This window comes from Ranitomeya variabilis, chromosome 5 (assembly GCF_051348905.1).
Source record: "Ranitomeya variabilis isolate aRanVar5 chromosome 5, aRanVar5.hap1, whole genome shotgun sequence".
In the NCBI taxonomy this organism is placed as follows: domain Eukaryota; kingdom Metazoa; phylum Chordata; class Amphibia; order Anura; family Dendrobatidae; genus Ranitomeya; species Ranitomeya variabilis.
In genome coordinates this window covers 39,333,337-39,350,945 of record NC_135236.1, presented here as the reverse complement: position 1 = coordinate 39,350,945, position 17,609 = coordinate 39,333,337, and the positions used below count along the sequence as shown (strand labels likewise).

The 17,609-nt window shown below is 37.2% G+C and overlaps 13 non-coding genes across 13 annotated transcripts; all 13 read right to left on the bottom strand.

The window, feature by feature from the left end:
• Nucleotides 1–4,347: 4,347 nt before the first annotated feature.
• TRNAW-CCA (transfer RNA tryptophan (anticodon CCA)) lies at nucleotides 4,348–4,419 on the bottom strand. Its single transcript has one exon. It is a non-coding gene; the product is annotated as a tRNA-Trp (tRNA).
• A 1,013-nt stretch (nucleotides 4,420–5,432) lies between these two features.
• On the bottom strand, nucleotides 5,433–5,504 carry TRNAW-CCA (transfer RNA tryptophan (anticodon CCA)). The gene has a single exon. It is a non-coding gene; the product is annotated as a tRNA-Trp (tRNA).
• A 1,009-nt stretch (nucleotides 5,505–6,513) lies between these two features.
• TRNAW-CCA (transfer RNA tryptophan (anticodon CCA)) lies at nucleotides 6,514–6,585 on the bottom strand. The gene has a single exon. It is a non-coding gene; the product is annotated as a tRNA-Trp (tRNA).
• Nucleotides 6,586–8,133: 1,548 nt separating this feature from the next.
• Nucleotides 8,134–8,205, bottom strand: TRNAW-CCA (transfer RNA tryptophan (anticodon CCA)). Its single transcript has one exon. It is a non-coding gene; the product is annotated as a tRNA-Trp (tRNA).
• Nucleotides 8,206–9,753: 1,548 nt separating this feature from the next.
• Nucleotides 9,754–9,825, bottom strand: TRNAW-CCA (transfer RNA tryptophan (anticodon CCA)). Its single transcript has one exon. It is a non-coding gene; the product is annotated as a tRNA-Trp (tRNA).
• Nucleotides 9,826–11,542: 1,717 nt separating this feature from the next.
• TRNAW-CCA (transfer RNA tryptophan (anticodon CCA)) lies at nucleotides 11,543–11,614 on the bottom strand. Its single transcript has one exon. It is a non-coding gene; the product is annotated as a tRNA-Trp (tRNA).
• Nucleotides 11,615–12,083: 469 nt separating this feature from the next.
• On the bottom strand, nucleotides 12,084–12,155 carry TRNAW-CCA (transfer RNA tryptophan (anticodon CCA)). The gene has a single exon. It is a non-coding gene; the product is annotated as a tRNA-Trp (tRNA).
• A 466-nt stretch (nucleotides 12,156–12,621) lies between these two features.
• TRNAW-CCA (transfer RNA tryptophan (anticodon CCA)) lies at nucleotides 12,622–12,693 on the bottom strand. Its single transcript has one exon. It is a non-coding gene; the product is annotated as a tRNA-Trp (tRNA).
• Nucleotides 12,694–14,785: 2,092 nt separating this feature from the next.
• Nucleotides 14,786–14,857, bottom strand: TRNAW-CCA (transfer RNA tryptophan (anticodon CCA)). Its single transcript has one exon. It is a non-coding gene; the product is annotated as a tRNA-Trp (tRNA).
• Nucleotides 14,858–15,832: 975 nt separating this feature from the next.
• TRNAW-CCA (transfer RNA tryptophan (anticodon CCA)) lies at nucleotides 15,833–15,904 on the bottom strand. Its single transcript has one exon. It is a non-coding gene; the product is annotated as a tRNA-Trp (tRNA).
• Nucleotides 15,905–16,375: 471 nt separating this feature from the next.
• On the bottom strand, nucleotides 16,376–16,447 carry TRNAW-CCA (transfer RNA tryptophan (anticodon CCA)). Its single transcript has one exon. It is a non-coding gene; the product is annotated as a tRNA-Trp (tRNA).
• A 471-nt stretch (nucleotides 16,448–16,918) lies between these two features.
• TRNAW-CCA (transfer RNA tryptophan (anticodon CCA)) lies at nucleotides 16,919–16,990 on the bottom strand. Its single transcript has one exon. It is a non-coding gene; the product is annotated as a tRNA-Trp (tRNA).
• A 471-nt stretch (nucleotides 16,991–17,461) lies between these two features.
• TRNAW-CCA (transfer RNA tryptophan (anticodon CCA)) lies at nucleotides 17,462–17,533 on the bottom strand. The gene has a single exon. It is a non-coding gene; the product is annotated as a tRNA-Trp (tRNA).
• Between the last annotated feature and the right edge of the window lie 76 nt (nucleotides 17,534–17,609).

The window sequence follows — 17,609 nt, the reverse complement described above, 5'->3', positions numbered from 1 at the left end:
AGGCTTAGCTCGAGCACAAGTCCCACAGGACTGCACAAATGACCGCACATCCCTTGACAAGGAAGGCCACCAAAAGGACCTGGCCACCAGATCTCTGGTGCCAAAAATTCCCGGGTGACCTGCCAACACCGAGGAATGAACCTCGGAAATGACTCTGCTGGTCCACTTATCCGGGACAAACAGTCTGTCAGGTGGACAAGACTCAGGCCTATCAGCCTGAAATCTCTGCAACACACGTCGCAGATCCGGAGAAATAGCTGACAAGATAACTCCATCTTTAAGAATACCAACAGGATCAGCGACTCCAGGAGCATCAGGCACAAAGCTCCTAGAAAGAGCATCGGCCTTCACATTCTTTGAACCTGGTAAATACGAGACAACAAAATCAAAGCGGGAGAAAAACAATGACCAGCGGGCCTGTCTCGGATTAAGGCGTTTAGCAGACTCGAGATACATCAGATTTTTGTGATCAGTCAAGACCACCACACGATGCTTAGCACCCTCGAGCCAATGACGCCACTCCTCAAATGCCCATTTCATGGCCAACAACTCCCGATTGCCCACATCATAATTTCGCTCGGCAGGCGAAAACTTCCTAGAGAAAAAGGCACAAGGTTTCATAACAGAGCAACCAGGGCCTCTCTGCGACAAAACGGCCCCTGCCCCAATCTCCGAAGCATCCACCTCAACCTGAAAGGGAAGTGAGACGTCAGGCTGGCACAAAACAGGCGCCGAAGTAAACCAGCGTTTCAACTCCTGGAAAGCCTCCACGGCAGCAGGAGCCCAGTTAGCTACATCGGAGCCCTTCTTGGTCATATCCGTCAAAGGTTTCACAATGCTAGAAAAATTAGCGATAAAACGACGGTAGAAGTTAGCGAAGCCCAAGAACTTCTGAAGACTCTTAACTGACGAGGGCTGAGTCCAATCAAGAATAGCTCGGACCTTGACTGGGTCCATCTCCACAGCAGAAGGGGAAAAAATGAACCCCAAAAAGGGAACCTTCTGTACACCAAAGAGACACTTTGAGCCCTTGACAAACAAAGAATTTTCACGCAAAATTTTAAAGACCAACCTGACCTGCTCCACATGCGAATCCCAATTATCCGAAAAAACCAAAATATCATCCAGATAAACAATCAAAAATTTATCCAGATACTTCCGGAAAATGTCATGCATAAAGGACTGAAAAACTGAAGGCGCATTGGAGAGCCCAAAAGGCATCACCAAGTACTCAAAATGACCTTCGGGCGTATTGAATGCGGTTTTCCATTAATCACCTTGCTTAATGCGCACAAGGTTGTACGCACCACGAAGGTCTATCTTGGTGAACCACTTGGCACCCTTAATCCGGGCAAACAAGTCAGACAACAGCGGTAAAGGATACTGAAACTTGACAGTGATCTTATTTAAAAGCCGATAATCAATACAAGGTCTCAAAGATCCGTCCTTTTTTGCCACAAAAAAGAATCCCGCACCAAGAGGGGAAGAAGACGGACGAATATGTCCTTTCTCCAGAGAGTTCTTGATATATGAAAGCATAGCGGTATGTTCAGGTACCGACAGATTAAACAGTCTTCCCTTAGGAAATTTACTGCCTGGGATCAAATCTATAGCACAGTCACAGTCCCTATGAGGAGGCAGTGCACTGGACTCAGACTCACTGAAGACATCCTGATAATCAGACAAATACTCCGGAACTTCCGAAGGCGTAGAAGAAGCAATAGACACAGGCAGGGAATCCCCATGAATACCACGACAGCCCCAACTTGAGACTGACATAGCCTTCCAGTCCAGGACTGGATTATGGGTCTGTAACCATGGCAGCCCTAAAACAACCAAATCATGCATTTTATGTAAAACCAGGAAACGTATCACCTCGCGGTGTTCAGGAGTCATGCACATGGTAACCTGTGTCCAATACTGCGGTTTATTTGCTGCCAATGGTGTAGCATCAATACCCCTAAGAGGAATAGGATTTTCTAATGGTTCAAGAGTAAAACCACAGCGCTTAGCAAATGAGAGATCCATGAGACTCAGGGCAGCACCTGAATCTACAAACGCCATGACAGGATAAGATGACAGTGAGCAAATCAAAGTTACAGACAGAATAAATTTAGGTTGCAAATTACCAACGGTGACAGGACTAACAACCTTAGCTATACGTTTAGAGCATGCTGAGATAACATGTGTAGAATCACCACAGTAGTAGCACAAGCCATTCCGGCGTCTATGAATTTTCCGCTCATTTCTAGTCAGGATTCTATCACATTGCATTAAATCAGGTGTCTGTTCAGACAACACCATGAGGGAATTTGCGGTTTTTCTATCACATTGCACCGAATTAGGTGTCTGTTCAGACAACACCATGAGGGAATTTGCGGTTTTGCGCTCCCGCAACCGCCGGTCAATTTGAATAGCCAGTGCCATAGTATCATTCAGACCTGTGGGAATGGGAAAACCCACCATAACATTCTTAATGGCTTCAGAAAGGCCATTTCTAAAATTAGCGGCCAGTGCACACTCGTTCCAATGTGTCAGCACGGACCATTTCCGAAATTTTTGGCAATACACTTCAGCCTCGTCCTGCCCCTGAGACATAGCCAGCAAGGCCTTTTCTGCCTGAATCTCAAGATTGGGTTCCTCATAAAGTAAACTGAGCGCCAGAAAAAACGCATCAAGATCAGCCAATGCCGGATCTCCTGGCGCCAGCGAAAAAGCCCAATCCTGAGGGTCGCCCCGTAAGAACGAAATAACAATTTTTACTTGCTGAGCAGAATCTCCAGATGAACAGGGTCTCAGGGACAAAAACAATTTACAATTATTCACAAAATTCCTAAACTTAAACCTGTCTCCGGAAAACAGTTCAGGAATCGGTATTTTAGGTTCTGACCTAGGATTTCTGATAACATAATCTTGTATGCCCTGCACACGAGTAGCCAGCTGGTCCACACTTGTAATCAAGGTCTGGACATTCATGTCTGCAGCAAGCATAGCCACTCTGAGGTAAAGGGGAAAAAGAAAAAAAAAAAAAAAAAAAAACTCAGAATCTTCTTTTCTTATAATCCCTCTTCTGCAATGCATTAAACATTTAATACTGGCCTGGCAAACTGTTATGACCCCAATGGCGAGGGTCTCAGAGGAACGTGGAAGTCTGCAGAATACAAAAATCCAGCTCATAGGGCAGTGGTAACTGGGTTGACCATATATCTACTCCTAACGCCAACACTAGAAGTAGCCGGGGATCATTCCTACGTTGATTCTAGATGACACGCGCCAGCCGGAGAATCTAGCTACCCCTAGTAGAGGAAAACAAAGACCTTTCTTGCCTCCAGAGAAGGGGACCCCAAAGCTGGATAGAAGCCCCCCACAAATAATGACGGTGAGGTAAGAGGAAATGACAAACACAGAAATGAACCAGGTTTAGCACAGAGAGGCCCGCTTACTGATAGCAGAATAAAGAAAGGTAACTTATATGGTCAACAAAAACCCTATCAAAATCCACACTGGAAATTCAAGAACCCCCGAACCGTCTAACGGTCCGGGGGGAGAACACCAGCCCCCTAGAGCTTCCAGCAAAGGTCAGGATATAGATATGGAACAAGCTGGACAAAAATACAAAACCAAAACAAATAGCAAAAAGCAAAAGGCAGACTTAGCTGATATAACTGGAACCAGGATCAGTAGACAAGAGCACAGCAGACTAGCTCTGATAACTACGTTGCCAGGCATAGAACTGAAGGTCCAGGGAGCTTATATAGCAACACCCCTAACTAACGACCCAGGTGCGGATAAAAGGAATGACAGAAAAACCAGAGTCAAAAAACTAGTAACCACTAGAGGGAGCAAAAAGCAAATTCACAACACGTTGCGCCACGAGGTCAGTTGAAAAGCAAGTGTGCTCCAGTACTTCTCAATAAAAGTGCATGAGATAATGTATGGAAGCTATTTGGAAATTTGCTACTTTCAATCACAGTTTAGAAAAGACATAAAGAGGGCTGAATTAAGATCATCACATTTGGATTCATTGATTTCCAGTTTAAAATTAAAAATCTAGTAATAATCCCTCTTCTCTTACAAATTCAAAGATGACAATGGCGTAAACAAACTGTTAGGTGTTCCCGCAGTGGATTCATTTTTTTAATGCTTTGAACTCAATTCCCAAAGGATATTTCTCGTCAAAGTATTGTTGATAAGATATTAATCTATATAATTTAAATAAAACACTTTGTTAAACCCTGTGCTGACAGGTTGCAACAAAGTTGAGTTATTCTACTGTTAGTAGGATTACGCAGTTTCCGTTTCAATCTTAATCCAAGCATCAATCAAGTTATGAAAAGATGAGTTAATTGACCCCGACGTGATTTGAACACGCAACCTTCTGATCTGGAGTCAGATGCGCTACCGTTGCGCCATGAGGTCAGTTGAAGAGCATGTGTGCTCCAGTACTTCTCAAGAAAAGTGCATGAGATAATATATGGAAGCCATCTGGAAATTTGCTACTTTTAATGACATTTTGGGAAAGATATAAACAAGGATGAATTAAGATCATGACATTCAGATTCAGGGTTTTCCAGTTTAAAATGAAAAATCTAGTAATAAACTCTCTTTTCTTACAAATTCAAAGATGACAATGGCATGAACAAAGTGTTAGCTGTTCCCGGCATGGATTATTTTTTTATGTTTTGAACTCAATTCCCAAATGATATTCCTCACCAAAGTATTGCTGATAAGATTTTAATCTACATAATTTAAATAAAACACCTTTTTTAAACACTTTGCCTACAGGTGGCAACAAAGTCGAATTATTCTATTGTCAGTAGAATTACGCAGTTTCCGTTTTCAATCTTAACACAATCATCTATCAAGTTATGAATAGACAAAAGAGCTACTTGACCCTGATGTGATATCAACATGCAACCTTATGACCTTGAGTCAGAAGTGCTACCATTGTGCACAAGGTCAGTTGAAAAGCATGTTTGCTGCAATACTTCAAATGAAAAGTGCATGAGATAATATATGGACCCCATCTGGAAATTTGCTACTTTTAATCACAGCTTAGAAAAGACATAAAGAGGGCTGAATTAAGATCATCACATTCGGATTCATTGATTTCAAGTTTAAAATTAAAAATCTAGTAATAATCCCTCTTCTTTTACAAATTCAAAGATGACAATGGCGTAAACAAACTGTTAGGTGTTCCCGCAGTGGATTCATTTTTTTAATGCTTGGAACTCAATTCCCAAAGGATATTTCTCGTCAAAGTATTGTTGATAAGATATTAATCTATATAATTTAAATAAAACACTTTGTTAAACCCTGTGCTGCCAAGTTGCAACAAAGTTGAGTTATTCTACTGTTAGTAGGATTACGCAGTTTCCGTTTCAATCTTAACCCAAGCATCAATCAAGTTATAAAAAGATGAAAGAGTTAATTGACCCCGGCGTGATTTGAACATGCAACCTTCTGATCTGGAGTCAGACGTGCTACCGTTGCACCACGAGGTCAGTTGAAAAGCACGTGTGCTCCAGTACTTCTCAAGAAAAGTGCATGAGATAATATATGGAAGCCATCTGGAAATTTGCTACTTTTAATGACATTTTGGGAAAGATATAAACAAGGATGAATTAAAATCATGACATTCAGATTCAGGGTTTTCCAGTTTAAAATGTAAAATCTAGTAATAAACTCTCTTTTCTTACAAATTCAAAGATGACAAAGGCATGAACAAAGTGTTAGCTGTTCCCGGCATGGATTATTTTTTTATGTTTTGAACTCAATTCTCAAATGATATTTCTCACCAAAGTATTGTTGATAAGATTTAAATCTACATAATTTAAATAAAACACCTTTTTTAAACACTTTGCCTACAGGTGGCAACAAAGTCGAATTATTCTATTGTCAGTAGAATTACGCAGTTTCCGTTTTCAATCTTAACACAATCATCTATCAAGTTATGAATAGACGAAAGAGCTACTTGACCCTGATGTGATATCAACATGCAACCTTATGACCTTGAGTCAGAAGTGCTACCATTGTGCACAAGGTCAGTTGAAAAGCATGTTTGCTGCAATACTTCACATGAAAAGTGCATGAGATAATATATGGACCCCATCTGGAAATTTGCTACTTTTAATCACAGCTTAGAAAAGACATAAAGAGGGCTGAATTAAGATCATCACATTCGGATTCATTGATTTCAAGTTTAAAATTAAAAGTCTAGTAATAATCCCTCTTCTTTTACAAATTCAAAGATGACAATTGCGTAAACAAACTGTTAGGTGTTCCCGCAGTGGATTCATTTTTTTAATGCTTTGAACTCAATTCCCAAAGGATATTTCTCGTCAAAGTATTGTTGATAAGATATTAATCTATATAATTTAAATAAAACACTTTGTTAAACCCTGTGCTGCCAGGTTGCAACAAAGTTGAGTTATTCTACTGTTAGTAGGATTACGCAGTTTCCGTTTCAATCTTAACCCAAGCATCAATCAAGTTATGAAAAGATGAGTTAATTGACCACGACGTGATTTGAACACGCAACCTTCTGATCTGGAGTCAGATGCGGTACCGTTGCGCCACGAGGTCAGTTGAAAAGCATGTGTGCTCCAGTACTTCTCAATAAAAGTGCATGAGATAATGTATGGAAGCTATTTGGAAATTTGCTACTTTCAATCACAGTTTAGAAAAGACATAAAGAGGGCTGAATTAAGATCATCACATTTGGATTCATTGATTTCCAGTTTAAAATTAAAAATCTAGTAATAATCCCTCTTCTCTTACAAATTCAAAGATGACAATGGCGTAAACAAACTGTTAGGTGTTCCCGCAGTGGATTCATTTTTTTAATGCTTTGAACTCAATTCCCAAAGGATATTTCTCGTCAAAGTATTGTTGATAAGATATTAATCTATATAATTTAAATAAAACACTTTGTTAAACCCTGTGCTGACAGGTTGCAACAAAGTTGAGTTATTCTACTGTTAGTAGGATTACGCAGTTTCCGTTTCAATCTTAATCCAAGCATCAATCACGTTATGAAAAGATGAGTTAATTGACCCCGACGTGACTTGAACATGCAACCTTCTGATATGGAGTCAGATGCGCTACTGTTTCGCCACGAGGTCAGTTGAAAAGCATGTGTGCTCCAGTACTTCTCAAGAAAAGTGCATGAGATAATATATGGAAGCCATCTGGAAATTTGCTACTTTTAATGACATTTTGGGAAAGATATAAACAAGGATGAATTAAAATCATGACATTCAGATTCAGGGTTTTCCAGTTTAAAATGTAAAATCTAGTAATAAACTCTCTTTTCTTACAAATTCAAAGATGACAAAGGCATGAACAAAGTGTTAGCTGTTCCCGGCATGGATTATTTTTTTATGTTTTGAACTCAATTCTCAAATGATATTTCTCACCAAAGTATTGTTGATAAGATTTAAATCTACATAATTTAAATAAAACACCTTTTTTAAACACTTTGCCTACAGGTGGCAACAAAGTCGAATTATTCTATTGTCAGTAGAATTACGCAGTTTCCGTTTTCAATCTTAACACAATCATCTATCAAGTTATGAATAGACGAAAGAGCTACTTGACCCTGATGTGATATCAACATGCAACCTTATGACCTTGAGTCAGAAGTGCTACCATTGTGCACAAGGTCAGTTGAAAAGCATGTTTGCTGCAATACTTCACATGAAAAGTGCATGAGATAATATATGGACCCCATCTGGAAATTTGCTACTTTTAATCACAGCTTAGAAAAGACATAAAGAGGGCTGAATTAAGATCATCACATTCGGATTCATTGATTTCAAGTTTAAAATTAAAAGTCTAGTAATAATCCCTCTTCTTTTACAAATTCAAAGATGACAATTGCGTAAACAAACTGTTAGGTGTTCCCGCAGTGGATTCATTTTTTTAATGCTTTGAACTCAATTCCCAAAGGATATTTCTCGTCAAAGTATTGTTGATAAGATATTAATCTATATAATTTAAATAAAACACTTTGTTAAACCCTGTGCTGCCAGGTTGCAACAAAGTTGAGTTATTCTACTGTTAGTAGGATTACGCAGTTTCCGTTTCAATCTTAACCCAAGCATCAATCAAGTTATGAAAAGATGAGTTAATTGACCCCGACGTGATTTGAACACGCAACCTTCTGATCTGGAGTCAGATGCGGTACCGTTGCGCCACGAGGTCAGTTGAAAAGCATGTGTGCTCCAGTACTTCTCAATAAAAGTGCATGAGATAATGTATGGAAGCTATTTGGAAATTTGCTACTTTCAATCACAGTTTAGAAAAGACATAAAGAGGGCTGAATTAAGATCATCACATTTGGATTCATTGATTTCCAGTTTAAAATTAAAAATCTAGTAATAATCCCTCTTCTCTTACAAATTCAAAGATGACAATGGCGTAAACAAACTGTTAGGTGTTCCCGCAGTGGATTCATTTTTTTAATGCTTTGAACTCAATTCCCAAAGGATATTTCTCGTCAAAGTATTGTTGATAAGATATTAATCTATATAATTTAAATAAAACACTTTGTTAAACCCTGTGCTGACAGGTTGCAACAAAGTTGAGTTATTCTACTGTTAGTAGGATTACGCAGTTTCCGTTTCAATCTTAATCCAAGCATCAATCACGTTATGAAAAGATGAGTTAATTGACCCCGACGTGACTTGAACATGCAACCTTCTGATATGGAGTCAGATGCGCTACTGTTTCGCCACGAGGTCAGTTGAAAAGCATGTGTGCTCCAGTACTTCTCAAGAAAAGTGCATGAGATAATATATGGAAGCCATCTGGAAATTTGCTACTTTTAATGACATTTTGGGAAAGATATAAACAAGGATGAATTAAAATCATGACATTCAGATTCAGGGTTTTCCAGTTTAAAATGTAAAATCTAGTAATAAACTCTCTTTTCTTACAAATTCAAAGATGACAAAGGCATGAACAAAGTGTTAGCTGTTCCCGGCATGGATTATTTTTTTATGTTTTGAACTCAATTCTCAAATGATATTTCTCACCAAAGTATTGTTGATAAGATTTAAATCTACATAATTTAAATAAAACACCTTTTTTAAACACTTTGCCTACAGGTGGCAACAAAGTCGAATTATTCTATTGTCAGTAGAATTACGCAGTTTCCGTTTTCAATCTTAACACAATCATCTATCAAGTTATGAATAGACGAAAGAGCTACTTGACCCTGATGTGATATCAACATGCAACCTTATGACCTTGAGTCAGAAGTGCTACCATTGTGCACAAGGTCAGTTGAAAAGCATGTTTGCTGCAATACTTCACATGAAAAGTGCATGAGATAATATATGGACCCCATCTGGAAATTTGCTACTTTTAATCACAGCTTAGAAAAGACATAAAGAGGGCTGAATTAAGATCATCACATTCGGATTCATTGATTTCAAGTTTAAAATTAAAAGTCTAGTAATAATCCCTCTTCTTTTACAAATTCAAAGATGACAATTGCGTAAACAAACTGTTAGGTGTTCCCGCAGTGGATTCATTTTTTTAATGCTTTGAACTCAATTCCCAAAGGATATTTCTCGTCAAAGTATTGTTGATAAGATATTAATCTATATAATTTAAATAAAACACTTTGTTAAACCCTGTGCTGCCAGGTTGCAACAAAGTTGAGTTATTCTACTGTTAGTAGGATTACGCAGTTTCCGTTTCAATCTTAACCCAAGCATCAATCAAGTTATGAAAAGATGAGTTAATTGACCCCGACGTGATTTGAACACGCAACCTTCTGATCTGGAGTCAGATGCGGTACCGTTGCGCCACGAGGTCAGTTGAAAAGCATGTGTGCTCCAGTACTTCTCAATAAAAGTGCATGAGATAATGTATGGAAGCTATTTGGAAATTTGCTACTTTCAATCACAGTTTAGAAAAGACATAAAGAGGGCTGAATTAAGATCATCACATTTGGATTCATTGATTTCCAGTTTAAAATTAAAAATCTAGTAATAATCCCTCTTCTCTTACAAATTCAAAGATGACAATGGCGTAAACAAACTGTTAGGTGTTCCCGCAGTGGATTCATTTTTTTAATGCTTTGAACTCAATTCCCAAAGGATATTTCTCGTCAAAGTATTGTTGATAAGATATTAATCTATATAATTTAAATAAAACACTTTGTTAAACCCAGTGCTGACAGGTTGCAACAAAGTTGAGTTATTCTACTGTTAGTAGGATTACGCAGTTTCCGTTTCAATCTTAATCCAAGCATCAATCACGTTATGAAAAGATGAGTTAATTGACCCCGACGTGACTTGAACATGCAACCTTCTGATATGGAGTCAGATGCGCTACTGTTTCGCCACGAGGTCAGTTGAAAAGCATGTGTGCTCCAGTACTTCTCAAGAAAAGTGCATGAGATAATAAATGGAAGCCATCTGGAAATTTGCTACTTTTAATGACATTTTGGGAAAGATATAAACAAGGATGAATTAAGATCATGACATTCAGATTCAGGGTTTTCCAGTTTAAAATGTAAAATCTAGTAATAAACTCTCTTTTCTTACAAATTCAAAGATGACAATGGCATGAACAAAGTGTTAGCTGTTCCCGGCATGGATTATTTTTTTATGTTTTGAACTCAATTCTCAAATGATATTTCTCACCAAAGTATTGTTGATAAGATTTTAATCTACATAATTTAAATAAAACACCTTTTTTAAACACTTTGCCTACAGGTGGCAACAAAGTCGAATTATTCTATTGTCAGTAGAATTACGCAGTTTCCGTTTTCAATCTTAACACAATCATCTATCAAGTTAAGAATAGACGAAAGAGCTACTTGACCCTGATGTGATATCAACATGCAACCTTATGACCTTGAGTCAGAAGTGCTGCAATACTTCTCATGAAAAGTGCATGAGATAATATATGGACCCCATCTGGAAATTTGCTACTTTTAATCACAGCTTAGAAAAGACATAAAGAGGGCTGAATTAAGATCATCACATTCGGATTCATTGATTTCAAGTTTAAAATTAAAAATCTAGTAATAATCCCTCTTCTTTTACAAATTCAAAGATGACAATGGCGTAAACAAACTGTTAGGTGTTCCCGCAGTGGATTCATTTTTTTAATGCTTTGAACTCAATTCCCAAAGGATATTTCTCCTCAAAGTATTGTTGATAAGATATTAATCTATATAATTTAAATAAAACACTTTGTTAAACCCTGTGCTGCCAGGTTGCAACAAAGTTGAGTTATTCTACTGTGAGGCTATGTGCACACGTCAGGATTTTGTCAGGTTTTTGTCAGGATTTTGTCAGGCTTTTTCCTCAGGTTTTGTAGCCAAAACCAGGAGTGTGTGATAAATGCAGAAGTGGTGCATATGTTTCTATTATACTTTTCCTCTAATTGTTCCATTCCTGGTTTTGGCTACAAAACCTGAGGAAAAAGCCTGACGTGTGCACATCCTTAGTAGGATTACGCAGTTTCCGTTTCAATCTTAACCCAAGCATCAATCAAGTTATGAAAAGATGAAAGAGTTAATTGACCCCGACGTGATTTGAACACGCAACCTTCTGATCTGGAGTCAGATGCGCTACCGTTGCGCCACGAGGTCAGTTGAAAAGCATGTGTGCTCCAGTACTTCTCAAGAAAAGTGCATGAGATAATATATGGAAGCCATCTGGAAATTTGCTACTTTCAATCACAGTTTAGAAAAGACATAAAGAGGGCTGAATTAAGATCATCACTTTCGGATTCATTGATTTCCAGTTTAAAATTAAAAATCTAGTAATAATCCCTCTTCTCTTACAAATTCAAAGATGACAATGGCGTGAACAAACTATTAGGTGTTCCCGCAGTGGATTCATTTTTTTAATGCTTTGAACTCAATTCCCAAAGGATATTTCTCGTCAAAGAATTGTTGATAAGATATTAATCTATATAATTTAAATAAAATACTTTGTTAAACCCTGTGCTGCCAAGTTGCAACAAAGTTGAGTTATTCTACTGTTAGTAAGTTTACGCAGTTTCCGTTTCAATCTTAACCCAAGCATCAATCAAGTTATGAAAAGATGAAAGTTAATTGACCCTGACGTGATTTGAACACGCAACCTTCTGATCTGGAGTCAGACGCGCTACCGTTGCTCCACGAGGTCAGTTGAAAAGCATGTGTGCTCCAGTACTTCTCAAGAAAAGTGCATGAGATAATATATGGAAGCCATTTGGAAATTTGCTACTTTCAATCACAGTTTAGAAAAGACATAAAAGAAGGCTGAATTAAGATCATCACATTCGGATTCATTGATTTCCAGTTTAAAATTAAAAATCTAGTAATAATCCCTCTTCTCTTACAAATTCAAAGATGACAATGGCGTGAACAAACTGATAGGTGTTCCCACAGTGGATTCATTTTTTTAATGCTTTGAACTCAATTCCCAAAGGATATTTCTCGTCAAAGTATTGTTGATAAGATATTAATCTATATAATTTAAATAAAACACTTTGTTAAACCCTGTGCTGCCAAGTTGCAACAGTTGAGTTATTCTACTGTTAGTAAGATTACGCAGTTTCCGTTTCAATCTTAACCCAAGCATCAATCAAGTTATGAAAAGATGAGTTAATTGACCCCGACGTGATTTGAACACGCAACCTTCTGATCTGGAGTCAGACGCGCTACCGTTGCGCCACGAGGTCAGTTGAAAAGCATGTGTGCTCCAGTACTTCTCAAGAAAAGTGCATGAGATAATATATGGAGGCCATCTGGAAATTTGCTACTTTTAATGACATTTTGGGAAAGATATAAACAAGGATGAATTAAAATCATGACATTCAGATTCAGGGTTTTCCAGTTTAAAATGTAAAATCTAGTAATAAACTCTCTTTTCTTACAAATTCAAAGATGACAAAGGCATGAACAAAGTGTTAGCTGTTCCCGGCATGGATTATTTTTTTATGTTTTGAACTCAATTCTCAAATGATATTTCTCACCAAAGTATTGTTGATAAGATTTTAATCTACATAATTTAAATAAAACACCTTTTTTAAACACTTTGCCTACAGGTGGCAACAAAGTCGAATTATTCTATTGTCAGTAGAATTACGCAGTTTCCGTTTTCAATCTTAACACAATCATCTATCAAGTTATGAATAGACGAAAGAGCTACTTGACCCTGATGTGATATCAACATGCAACCTTATGACCTTGAGTCAGAAGTGCTACCATTGTGCACAAGGTCAGTTGAAAAGCATGTTTGCTGCAATACTTCACATGAAAAGTGCATGAGATAATATATGGACCCCATCTGGAAATTTGCTACTTTTAATCACAGCTTAGAAAAGACATAGAGAGGGCTGAATTAAGATCATCACATTCGGATTCATTGATTTCAAGTTTAAAATTAAAAATCTAGTAATAATCCCTCTTCTTTTACAAATTCAAAGATGACAATGGCGTAAACAAACTGTTAGGTGTTCCCGCAGTGGATTCATTTTTTTAATGCTTTGAACTCAATTCCCAAAGGATATTTCTCGTCAAAGTATTGTTGATAAGATATTAATCTATATAATTTAAATAAAACACTTTGTTAAACCCTGTGCTGCCAGGTTGCAACAAAGTTGAGTTATTCTACTGTTAGTAGGATTACGCAGTTTCCGTTTCAATCTTAACCCAAGCATCAATCAAGTTATGAAAAGATGAGTTAATTGACCCCGACGTGATTTGCACACGCAACCTTCTGATCTGGAGTCAGATGCGGTACCGTTGCGCCACGAGCTCAGTTGAAAAGCATGTGTGCTCCAGTACTTCTCAATAAAAGTGCATGAGATAATGTATGGAAGCTATTTGGAAATTTGCTACTTTCAATCACAGTTTAGAAAAGACATAAAGAGGGCTGAATTAAGATCATCACATTTGGATTCATTGATTTCCAGTTTTAAATTAAAAATCTAGTAATATTCCCTCTTCTCTTACAAATTCAAAGATGACAATGGCGTAAACAAACTGTTAGGTGTTCCCGCAGTGGATTCATTTTTTTAATGCTTTGAACTCAATTCCCAAAGGATATTTCTCGTCAAAGTATTGTTGATAAGATATTATTCTATATAATTTAAATAAAACACTTTGTTAAACCCTGTGCTGACAGGTTGCAACAAAGTTGAGTTATTCTACTGTTAGTAGGATTACGCAGTTTCCGTTTCAATCTTAATCCAAGCATCAATCAAGTTATGAAAAGATGAGTTAATTGACCCCGACGTGATTTGAACACGCAACCTTCTGATCTGGAGTCAGATGCGCTACTGTTTCGCCACGAGGTCAGTTGAAAAGCATATGTGCTCCAGTACTTCTCAAGAAAAGTGCATGAGATAATAAATGGAAGCCATCTGGAAATTTGCTACTTTCAATCACAGTTTAGAAAAGACATAAAAGAGGGCTGAATTAAGATCATCACATTCGGATTCATTGATTTCCAGTTTAAATTTAAAAATCTAGTAATAATCCCTCTTCTCTTACAAATTCAAAGATGACAATGGCGTGAACAAACTGTTAAGTGTTGCCGGCATTGATTCATTTTTTTAATGCTTTGAACTCAATTCCCAAATAATATTTCTCGTCAAAGTATTGTTGATAAGATATTAATCTATATAATTTAAATAAAACTCATTTTTAAACCCAGCACTGACAGGTGGCAACAAAGTTGAGTTATTCTATTGTCAGTAGGATTACGCAGTTTCTGTTTCAATCTTAACCCAAGCATGAATCAAGTTATGAAAAGATGAAAGAGTTAATTGACCCCGACGTGATTTAAACACGCAACCTTTTGATCTGGAGTCAGACGCGCTACCGTTGCACCACGAGGTCGATGGGAAAGCATGTGTGCTCCATTACTTCTCATGAAAAGTGCATGAGATAATATATGGAAGCCATCTGGAAATTTGCTACTTTTAATGACATTTTGGGAAAGATATAAACAAGGATGAATTAAGATCATGACATTCAGATTCAGGGTTCTCCAGTTTAAAATGTAAAATCTAGTAATAAACTCTCTTTTCTTACAAATTCAAAGATGACAATGGCATGAACAAAGTGTTAGCTGTTCCCGGCATGGATTATTTTTTTATGTTTTGAACTCAATTCTCAAATGATATTTCTCACCAAAGTATTGTTGATAAGATTTTAATCTACATAATTTAAATAAAACACCTTTTTTAAACACTTTGCCTACAGGTGGCAACAAAGTCGAATTATTCTATTGTCAGTAGAATTACGCAGTTTCCGTTTTCAATCTTAACACAATCATCTATCAAGTTAAGAATAGACGAAAGAGCTACTTGACCCTGATGTGATATCAACATGCAACCTTATGACCTTGAGTCAGAAGTGCTGCAATACTTCTCATGAAAAGTGCATGAGATAATATATGGACCCCATCTGGAAATTTGCTACTTTTAATCACAGCTTAGAAAAGACATAAAGAGGGCTGAATTCAGATCATCACATTCGGATTCATTGATTTCCAGTTTAAAATTAAAAATCTAGTAATAATCCCTCTTCTCTTACAAATTCAAAGATGACAATGGCGTGAACAAACTGTTAGGTGTTCCCATAGTGGATTCATTTTTTTAATGCTTTGAACTCAATTCCCAAAGGATATTTCTCGTCAACATATTGTTGATAAGATATTAATCTATATAATTTAAATAAAACACTTTGTTAAACCCTGTGCTGCCAGGTTGCAACAAAGTTGAGTTATTCTACTGTTAGTAGGATTACGCAGTTTCCGTTTCAATCTTAACCTAAGCATCAATCAAGTTATGAAAAGATGAAAGAGTTTATTGACCCCGACATGATTTGAACACGCAACCTTCTGACCTGGAGTCAGACGCGCTACCATTGCGCCACGAGGTCAGTTGAAAAGCATGTGTGCTCCAGTACTTCTCAAGAAAAGTGCATGAGATAATATATGGAAGCCATCTGGAAATTTGCTACTTTAAATCACAGTTTAGAAAAGACATAAAGAGGGCTGAATTAAGATCATCACTTTCGGATTCATTGATTTCCAGTTTAAAATTAAAAATCTAGCAATAATCCCTCTTCTCTTACAAATTCAAAGATGACAATGGCGTGAACAAACTATTAGGTGTTCCCGCAGTGGATTCATTTTTTTAATGCTTTGAACTCAATTCCCAAAGGATATTTCTCGTCAAAGAATTGTTGATAAGATATTAGTCTATATAATTTAAATAAAACACTTTGTTAAACCCTATGCTGCCAAGTTGCAACAAAGTTGAGTTATTCTACTGTAAGTAAGATTATGCAGTTTCCGTTTCAATCTTAACCCAAGCATCAATCAAGTTATGAAAAGATGAAAGAGTTAATTGACCCCGACGTGATTTGAACACGCAAACTTCTGATCTGGAGTCAGACGCGCTACCGTTGCGCCACGAGGTCAGTTGAAAAGCATGTGTGCTCCAGTACTTCTCAAGAAAAGTGCATGAGATAATATATGGAAGCCATTTGGAAATTTGCTACTTTCAATCACAGTTTAGAAAAGACACAAAGAGGGCTGAATTAAGATCATCACATTTGGATTCATTGATTTCCAGTTTAAAATTAAAAATCTAGTAATAATCCCTCTTCTCTTACAAATTCAAAGATGACAATGGCGTAAACAAACTGTTAGGTGTTCCCGCAGTGGATTCATTTTTTTAATGCTTTGAACTCAATTCCCAAAGGATATTTCTCGTCAAAGTATTGTTGATAAGATATTAATCTATATAATTTAAATAAAACACTTTGTTAAACCCTGTGCTGCCAGGTTGCAACAAAGTTGAGTTATTCTACTGTTAGTAGGACTACGCAGTTTCCGTTTCAATCTTAACCCAAGCATCAATCAAGTTATGAAAAGATGAAAGAGTTTATTGACCCCGACATGATTTGAACACGCAACCTTCTGACCTGGAGTCAGACGCGCTACCATTGCGCCACGAGGTCAGTTGAAAAGCATGTGTGCTCCAGTACTTCTCAAGAAAAGTGCATGAGATAATATATGGAAGCCATCTGGAAATTTGCTACTTTAAATCACAGTTTAGAAAAGACATAAAGAGGGCTGAATTAAGATCATCACTTTCGGATTCATTGATTTCCAGTTTAAAATTAAAAATCTAGTAATAATCCCTCTTCTCTTACAAATTCAAAGATGACAATGGCGTGAACAAACTATTAGGTGTTCCCGCAGTGGATTCATTTTTTTAATGCTTTGAACTCAATTCCCAAAGGATATTTCTCGTCAAAGAATTGTTGATAAGATATTAATCCATATAATTTAAATAAAACACTTTGTTAAACCCTATGCTGCCAAGTTGCAACAAAGTTGAGTTATTCTACTGTTAGTAAGATTATGCAGTTTCCGTTTCAATCTTAACCCAAGCATCAATCAAGTTATGAAAAGATGAAAGAGTTAATTGACCCCGACGTGATTTGAACACGCAACCTTCTGATCTGGAGTCAGACGCGCTACCGTTGCGCCACAAGGTCAGTTGAAAAGCATGTGTGCTCCAGTACTTCTCAAGAAAAGTGCATGAGATAATATATAGAAGCCATTTGGAAATTT